We start from the raw sequence: 9,590 nt of genomic DNA, 5'->3' as shown, positions 1-9,590 counted from the left end.
GTACATGAGATTTGCTTCACTGCTTGCAGACAAACCTTTTTGGTGACTGTGATCATGATGCCCCTGTAAATGTTGTACAGTAATTATGGTAAATGTTGGTTTTGTAGGGCAAATGTGGTAAGTAGAGTGAGTGAGAGGGGGGAGTACATGTGTTGGAATGTTGAGGAATGGTGAGTTGTGATTGGCTGAGCGTCCGGGTGATTGAAAATATAAATGTGAGAATGATGGTTGTGGTTGTTGGTTCTGTGTTTTGGAGGGGTGGATTTGTGTTTAGGCAGGTAGTGAGGCAGGTTTTAGGACTAAGATATATAAAGAGAAAACTATTATATGTAACCACACGCATGTTGACTGAGTAATCTTGTTTATTCCTTGTGTTAATAGTTTTGGTTTAACACCATGCCTAATCCTTGGCTGTGATATTACAGAACCAGGAGGGTGGGCAGAGCGAATACCAATGATGGGAACAGTATTAATGGTGGCAGCAGTGAAGGGAGAGTGTAACAGCAGCAGGTATCCCAAACAACCCAGGGCCGTAATCTTTAAAGGCAGAAAGATACAGGGGGGGTGTGGCCTGTAAGTGCACCCAGACACTACATAGCAATCTGAGGAGATGAGTAAGGCACAGTCTCAGGGCAGTATTGCGTTACAGAGTGTCAGGTGGTTGCGCCTAGTAGTGGGATCGTGAAAGAGAGAGACCTGTACTGGGGTCAGTGTGAGAGATCCATTACAAGACCAGATCCAGAGTAGGGGTCTGGCAGTGACACCATACAGAATGTCCGTGTAATTGTTCATGAAGTTTCATTGTTTCTTATAGCTCTGCTTCGCTTGTCAAATTCTATGCTTCTTAGCCATCCCAGGGTTTTATGTTCCCTAACTCGGCTTCATCCATTTCTCCTTGCCGCCTCATACTCCTGGAACCGTCTTCCGGATCACTTGAGGACTCCTTCAAGTACTGTTTTCAAATCCCAGCTAAAAAACTTTCTTTTTTTCCAGAGCCTTTGGAATCTCAGGCTGTGAGCACCCTAGTCGCCTACAGCAAAGCGTTTCCATTGGCCACACCTGGAGGGGCCACGAGTTGATCTACCAATCAGTTGCAACATCTCTTTGAAGCTGATTTTTTTTAAAAAAACCCACTCGAGCTGATCCCACCAGGTTTTACAGTAAAAAGAGGCGGGAGGCGGGACTCATGTTTAGGTTTTTCTTTTACCTTTATAATTTTCTTTTACCTTTATAAGGTTTAGGTTTTCCCTTTATAATTCTCCATAGTCAGTGTACCTGAAGTGTCTGTCTTGGTCCTTACCTGTTTTTGTCCCCTTTCTTCCCCCCTATGTTCCCCTTTTCTTTTTAGTTAGATTGCATGCCTTTGTGGTAGGGACGTGTTTTTATTGATTTCATTTTCCTCTACATTGCCATGTGCGTTGATGGCACTATATAAATGACCAACAACCACCAGGTTATCACCTTCTTGCTACACTCACTTGCTGTACACTGAAGCCTTTTTGACTCTTTTACGTTTCTCTCCCCACCCCAAAAAATGCATGCTTTGGGCACATCCATTCCTATGCCAGTCAACAGTTAGTCATGAGGACGCTTTTAATATTATTTATATATTTATTAGATTTATATCCCATCCCTCCTCCCAGCAGAAGACCAGGGCTTCCAGCAACAAAGAAGGAAATCGCAACATTACGTTTTTATGAGAACAATCAGCAACATTATTTCATTATATACAGTCTGCGTCTCTGTTGGAATCGCTTTTTAAGATGTGGCTTGCCCAGGGCATTCCTCAGGAGCTTAAGAAAAGTTGCTCAGTGGAGATACTGAAGTTCCCTGATGACAATTGCTTTCTCCCAGCACTGATGTTCTCCTTCAGCCCATGGCCACAGAGGATTGTTCAGCAAGCTCTCCAATCATGCAGAGTGATGCTGAGGCCTGGCACAGTTGGTCAGTGCCCCGTGCAAATTAATTCTTTGTGAGATGCTGGGCTTCTTCGATAGGAGCATTGTCATGGGACAGCGTCATGGGAAAAGCTTCCCTGAAGACAGAGGGTGTAGCTCAGTGGCAGGGCATCCGTCTTGCATGCAGAAGGCCCCAGCTTGATCTACTTCTCTGCACAGATGGCTCCTGCTTGTGAGATGAGAAGGGACAATTGGTTACAGGCCATGCAGTCTGTACCCAATACAAGGTCTTAGAAGCTTACCAACTGCCAAATGCTGACTCTGCTCAGAAGGCAGAGCTTTTTGCCTTCGCTCAAGCCTGTATCCTTGCAAAGGACCAGACTGCCATCATCTACACTGACCCTAGATAAATCTTTGGTGCAGTGCATGATTTTGGACAGTTGTGGAAACAGAGAGGATTCCTCACTTCAGCAGGAGCACAGATTAGTAATGGTTGTTATATTAACGCTCTTTTGCAAGCTCTCCTTTTGCCCTCTACCCTTGCCATTGTGAAAGGTAAAGCTCATGATTCTTCTTCGGATGATGTTGCACATGGAAATGCCCTAGCTGACCACACAGCTAGGAGTGCGGCCCTTTGTGGTCCTCAGGCTACTATTGATGATTTAATTGTTTTTTCCAGATATCTAGTCCCCATTGGCCTCCTTGGCTAATCTTGCACACCTACAGGATCAGGCTCCAGAAAGCAAATAGAATGACTGGTCTCATAAGGCACAGTGGCCCACATGAGCAAAGGGGGGGACGATAGCTGCAGTACAGCATGATTGGTTTGCCCCAAGTATTTCTTCTATGGTACAGCAGTACCGTAGCACATGCCCTACCTGCCTGGCTCATATCATTGGCCAGAAGCATTCAGACAGCACCCCCTCCATGGGAGCTGTTTCTGAATCTTCAAATGGACTTTGTACAGATGCCCAAGTGTTGCTCCTCTGAATATATTTTAATTATTATTGACATGTTTTCAGGTTGGGTTGAAGCATACCCCTGTGTCCCCGCTGATTCCATAACCATGGCTAAGTAGCTCCTTAAAGAATTCATCCCTCGGTTTATATTGATTGATTACATTTGTATAGCCCCATAGCCGAAGCTCTCTGGGTGTCGAGACCCAGGGGGGCCTAGATCAAGAGGTGGGGGAGCCCCAGGACCCCTTCCCAGCACAGAGTGACTCTGGCGGGGAGTGCACACCCCCAACTGTGCCATTGGGAGAGATGTCAGATGGGGAGGATGCTCCTGAAGATCTGGGGGGAGGAGACATGCCCAACTGCTCTCTGATTCCCACGGGAATGTTGCCCGCTCACGTGGAGACCCCTCCTTTGCCGAGCGTCCCAGGAGACCCGTTGGAGCAAGACCTTGCCTGTGTGGCCACTCCACCCCCCCAGGATGTTGGTGTTTGCGTGATCAGCACAAGCTCTGAAGAGTCCTTTACTTGGACATTAAGGCATGAACGCTTACAGGCTACAAAACAAACGGTTTCACTTTTCCCTCACGACACCTCCTTCTCCACACAGAATCAAAACCCCCACAGCAACAAGGCTGGCAGAAGCGCTCCAGCCTATATCTCGATCGGTTGCCTTGACAGCAGGTGCTGGCCTTGAGGCTGTGCCAGGCCTCTTGCCAAGGCTCTCCAAGGACCTTCAAGAAACTTAACTCCTGCTAATGCCCATCCTTGTTCCAGGCTTTCAGGCTTGATGAAAATAACCAGAAGTAGTCCTTGGCTGGCCCTTCAAATGCCTCCCCACCAGGAACGTCTCCTCCCCCTTTTATGGGGGCACCTGAGGAGTCTAGACTGTCCGATGAACAGATGTGTGCGCCGCCGAGAAAAGAGGCTTGGTCAGAAGGAGGCACCGCGCAGGAGAGGTTGCGAGCGAAAACCTTTCCTATTTAAGCCTGCGCCCTCGTTGCGGGTGCTGAGTCAGCTTCCCTTACATGCTGCAGAGTAAGCCTGAGTAGTTAGTTAGGGATTACAGTGAGCTAGTTAGTGACCTCTATGAGATACCTTGCCTTCGATGTTACTTTAATAAAACAAGAATTGATTCCAGTCTCGCCTCCGTTTCATGATTCATACTCTGGGCAGGACACTGGGTGGTTTACAACAATTAAAACATTAAAAACAAATATACAAATTTAAAAACACATTTTTAAAAAAACAATTTAAAAACACATGCTAAAATGCCTGGGAGAAGAGGAAAGTCTTAACCTGGCGCCAAAAAGATAACAGTGTGGGTGCCAGGCGCACTTCATCAAGGAGATCATTCCATAATTTGGGGGCCACCAATGATAAGGCCCTCTCCCTTGTTGCCAGACTCCCAGCTTCCCTCAGAGTAGGCACCCGGAAGAGGGCCTTTGATGTTGAGCTTAGCGTATGTGTTACACCCAAAAAAAGGCTCTTTTCATCTGGGGGAAGCTCCAATAATCACCAGATGGGAAACCAGGATAAAAACAACACCTTTATTGATTGATTACCTATATCTTTTGCAAAAGAGAGACGAAGAATTCGGCTAACGCCAGAATCCTGGTCTGAAAGCATAGCTACACAGATTACATTGATATATGGCTCCAAATCCTCCTCACACATAGCCCCTCCCTTATTGCTTGTTAGTAACAGTTGTCAGTGTGCTCCATTGTCTCTGCACTGAGCGTTCTAATCTTGAGCGCTCCTTGTGCCTTACCTCCCCCAGGCACAGCACATTCCAGCTTGAATGTATCTGGGTACATGGGATAAACAAGTTAGCAGAGTGTTCAGCCTGCACAGGCACTTTTAGTATCCACAGAGAATTTTTTGTTTTCTGCTGTTTCTATGTTAATCAAGTTAACTCATTTTCTGCTGTGTCAAATTAACACTACATGTACTATAGTTCCCAAACTATATATCTCATTTATCACAATCCCCCCTCAAAAAGCAATTTAGGGTTGAAACTTGATTGCTTAGGGCTTGTTTCAACTCCCTAAATGCTTTTTCCATTCATTTAGTCCATTTCAAGTCCCTTTTAGCCCCTCCTTTGTCAGGGACTCATTCAAAACAGTCGCTTTTATTCCAAACTCAGGGATCCATTCCCTGCAAAACCCCACTAGTCCCAAAAAGCTCTCAGTTCTTCTGGAGTTCTGGGGCTTGGCCTATCACATATCGCTTCCCTTCTTTCAAGGCCCAAGGTCCTTTTTGCCTTTCCCATAGACCAGACTATCATCCATCCTTCAGGAACTGTTGGATAAGGGGTTGGAGACCTTCTCGAACCTCGCTCCTGAGGCAGGCTTCTGTTGCATCACCCCCCTCAGGGCCATTTGATATGAAGAGCTACAACATTTAGGAATAGTGACTCTCATCAGGTTCCCTTCAAAGGAAATGAAAGCTTGCAGTTTTGTTAAAATGTCCCTGCCCAATAAGGCAACAGGACAATTTGGGGATACCAAAAATTCATGCTGTATATGTTCATCTCCAATTTTGACCAACTGAGGCCATGTGAAGTGAAGATTTTGCTTTATCCCATCAATGCCTTCCACCTTAACGTGGGAGCTTATTTAGTCAGGCTGTACCCCTGGCAAAATCTTCTAAAATCTTCTTCATGCCCCATTCAAGCTGGCGAATTTCCCTGTATGCTTATGCTGCAATACTACTGCTGCTTTTTGACATGGACAGCCTACCATTTTTACCTTTACCAGTCCTTCTGGTATTTGAGTTACATCATACCAAAAAGGATCTGGGCAGTCCAATATCTTTGGGATTGTACGTCCCCAATCCACAAGCTTATGATACACGTGTGTATATATCTGCATGTGTGCTTCTAATTGACACTAAAAAAAAACGAAGACTCTTTCTAACGAACAATGAGATTCACTGTGGGTGGGGGTGTATACACCAAGGAATAAGATAACATTTATGCAACAGCATTTAGCTCTGCCCTTGTTTTCCTTTGCACAAAACCTCTGGAACGCATCACCAGCCATACCATCAGGCGGGTGGGTGTGAGAGATGGGGTGGGAGTTATAGCTCTTGGCCTTGCACCTCCTAGAGTCCACTTGAACTAACATGGGGTTAGCCAAACCATATCACTCCCCCCTCTTTGAAATGTAGACGTATACGTCCTTTCACAGTTCTGCCCCCAGGCTCCAATGCTGACTTCCCTCTGGTATATCTGTGCCATTTGAGATGGAAACACATTCAAGGGCCAATTAGACAAAGATCAGAATTTTCTGAAAAATCAAAACCACCACAATGGGGTGCATTATAAGGTTGAAACTTCCTTGGCGTCCACATCCCAGCCAAACAGGGAAAGAGCTTATCTATGATCTGAGTGACTGCATGATGATCATGTATTATCTGACATGTATCTTGCACTATTCCTAACCATTGTTATGACAGAATGGGAAAGTAAACAAATGGGCCCAAAACTCTATACTGGTGAACTCCACATCTGAAATAGCCAAATTCTGTAAATCCCTTGTTACAAAATCACTCAGAGGAATTTGAAAAGCTAAAACATCCTTGGAGGACAATGCATAAAACATTACATTCAATATTACAATGGAAATAAAACAAGTGTCAGGGTCTTGAATCATACCGCAGGGTAGCTTGTACAGAGTTCATCCTCTGGAAACCAGCTGGTCCTGTTCAGTAGAAACTTCAATTGGATTGTGTATGATTTGCCAGTCCTAGGCAAAAAGACTGGAATCATGAAGAATAGCCTTTCCCCTCCCCCCAAGTGACCGCTACAAAAATTGCAGGTTGCACAACGTGAGACATCTTGCCGAAAGAAATAGTGGTGTCCATCTCAGGTTAATGGCCAAAGTAGATTTGCCAGTTTCTATAGTTGGGGAAAAATGAAGCAGGCCCCTATGCTTGGTAGCACATGCTGGAGAATGGATGAGGCTCCAGTCAAAAGTGCCTGCTCAAATCTCCTGTGACTCACACAAAAAGAAAACGTTCCTTTGGGGGAAAATGCTTCAGCACAGGAAAGAAAATATAAAAATAAAACACATCCATGGCCAGATGAGACTTCTGCTCAAAAGTGGACAAAAACCAAAATATTGTGTTGCAACAGACAGACAAACACACAACAGGACTACACATTCTAAAGGCCTTCAAATTTCGCCAGCCTCTGATACAGAGGTTGCCCATGAAAGTAGCCACGAAAAGCAGCCTTTAGGAAGAAAAGGGGGGTTACTTTACAGCTTCTGCACAGACTGAAGAAAACAGCTTTAAGAAACTTCTTAATTTCTTAACACTATACCAGAGTGACATAAAGAGAGATCCAGGCGATTATCCTCTATACCTGTATAAAATCAAAACAAACATTGTAGCATATGCTTGTGCTCCATCCTATAATAAAAAAGGCAAATGAGATAAAAATATTAGACTTCTTGATCATGTACAAATGCATAAAGAAAACCCTCTGTCCGTGCAGTTCAGTCAAAAATTAATTCCTGTAATTAAATCATGATTTACATGCAAGGAAACAACCACAATTACACAATAAACTGAAAGATATAACAGAATTATATCGGGCTGCAAAAGGCAGTGGCTCTCTTGGCTGCTTGCCTATCAACTGGGGGAAAGAAAGGAGGGGTTATAGACACACACATACACAGAGAACAAGCTGCAGTGTGAGAACTAAACCCCGTACTGGAACAGAGGAAAAAAGACTCTAACATTATTCTCTTCTTCTTCTCCCTAAAACAACCCACTAATTTACTCAAGACATTCCTTATCCATCACAAATAGTCACTGACTCTTGAACCTGTTCACTGTCTTTCTATGTATCTCAAAACCTTCTATCTACATTCTGTATGCCTCGATCTTAACAAACTACCCTTGTACCTCCATAGAAACTGGGGTTCCTCCAACGTATCACCCTTCATTAAAGGTGATGTCACTATGCTTTCGCCTGCTAAAGGGAAGCTTAAAACCTCCAGAACCACCTCTGTACTCCCTTTTCCTCAGCCTCAGTCAAATGGAGGCGCTCTATTTCAAAGGCTTCCTCTGCCTGAGCCAACTTACTCCTTTGACTTCTGACTTTTCTTGCATTCTTCCTCTAATAAATCTGACAAATCCTGACATGCATTATAAAGTCCCCAAACAGCTGCAGCACTTTTCTTTGATTTGGAAGGCCTGCACTCTTTGCAATATCCGGCATAGGCCTCAGTCATGGTTTTATAGGGTCATCTGTCTTAAAACAATCATCATCCCACACGCACCTTCCTTGCTTAATCAACCATTTCTCTATTTTCGATAGGCACTCTACTGGACTCATAAAGCGTTTTATTCCCTCTATGGCTACCACTTTTGCCATAGCTTAGAAATCTCCAACACCAAAAGCCAAATGCAAAGAATGAAGCAGTGCACATACAAAACAACCAAACCTTGTTTTAAAATAAGTTCAGGTTTGAGCCACCTTCAAATGCCACATTCCCAAATCAAGTCACTCATGAGCAAAGCTGTTGTCACCAGCTTTTTCTCCCAGATTGACTCTCAAAAGGAAAAAACAGAGGGGGGGTATCTCAAGGGTCAGGAACCAGTTAGAAGTCTCTGCCAGCCAGAGCACTGAACATTCCCAGTGCAAATCCTGTTTCCACCTTTTCCAAGTACCTAGCCCCACCGGCTCAAAATACTTGCAAGGCTTTGTTCCCCAGGACTTTTCGAAAAGGGAGGGAGACACAAGTCAAAATGTATGGGACCCAGTTTAGGGAACCCCCTTAGTAACTTAATGAGTTAACCTTCTCTCCAGTCTCAATGTTGGCTAATTGGTGTGTCACAATCACAACCACCGCTTGCCAAAGCTTTGTTGCCAAGGACAGAAGGAGAGGGGGATAACAATGTGCCAGGGAATTTCTATACCTTAACCTCTGGGTTTACCACAGCATTTAAAGGACATTTCCCCACTCACTTTAAAACAAGTGACAGCAAAACATAATATGGAAAGAAAGGAAATTACACTCATTCCAGTTACATTCAGAACTTGGCTACATGTGCTCTTGGGAACCTGAGTGTGTGCATTTGCCACCCTCCTGTCCCATGAAGCACACCTCCTTGAGAGGAGGGGATCCCCTTCTAGAGACAAAACAAGCACTTTGCCCTGAAATGTGCTCAAATAGTACATATATTCAACCCAAGAAATGCAGGTTCAAACCAAAACAAAACAAAGCCTGATTTTATTGAGAGAAAGAGCAAGAAAGCACCACAAAATTACTTGGGTGCGTAGCAGCATTTATCATTAACATCCTAACTCATTCATAACTTTAAAGTTAAGAAATCAAAGGACCTTATTACTATAAGAGGTGAAAGGCAAATGAGATTACCTATCCTATGCCCGGAATGGGCGGTTGAATACAGCCGAAGCTATGTGGAAGAGCTCTGATCCAAAACCAGGAAGAAATCTCTTGGTCTCAAGGTTTTACACCGAGACCCAGAGTCTCCCCAGCTCTCTCCCTGCAGTCCTTCATGCATTCCTTGAGAGCGTAGTACGCATGTGTGGGAGCTCTGATGTTCCTCAACCTCCCTTCCTCTATCTCTCTTCAAGCATCGGTTTTAAAATACTTTTTCCTCTCTCCCCCTTCTGCCAAGGAGGGTATGAAAGTCTGGCAAAAATCTCTCGTTCCTTTTCCTCTCTTCAAGCCTTGCTTAATACAAACAGAGCAAATCTC

Source organism: Rhineura floridana, chromosome 3 (genome assembly GCF_030035675.1).
Source record: "Rhineura floridana isolate rRhiFlo1 chromosome 3, rRhiFlo1.hap2, whole genome shotgun sequence".
NCBI classification, from domain to species: Eukaryota; Metazoa; Chordata; class Lepidosauria; order Squamata; family Rhineuridae; genus Rhineura; species Rhineura floridana.
This window is presented reverse-complemented; position numbering follows the sequence as displayed.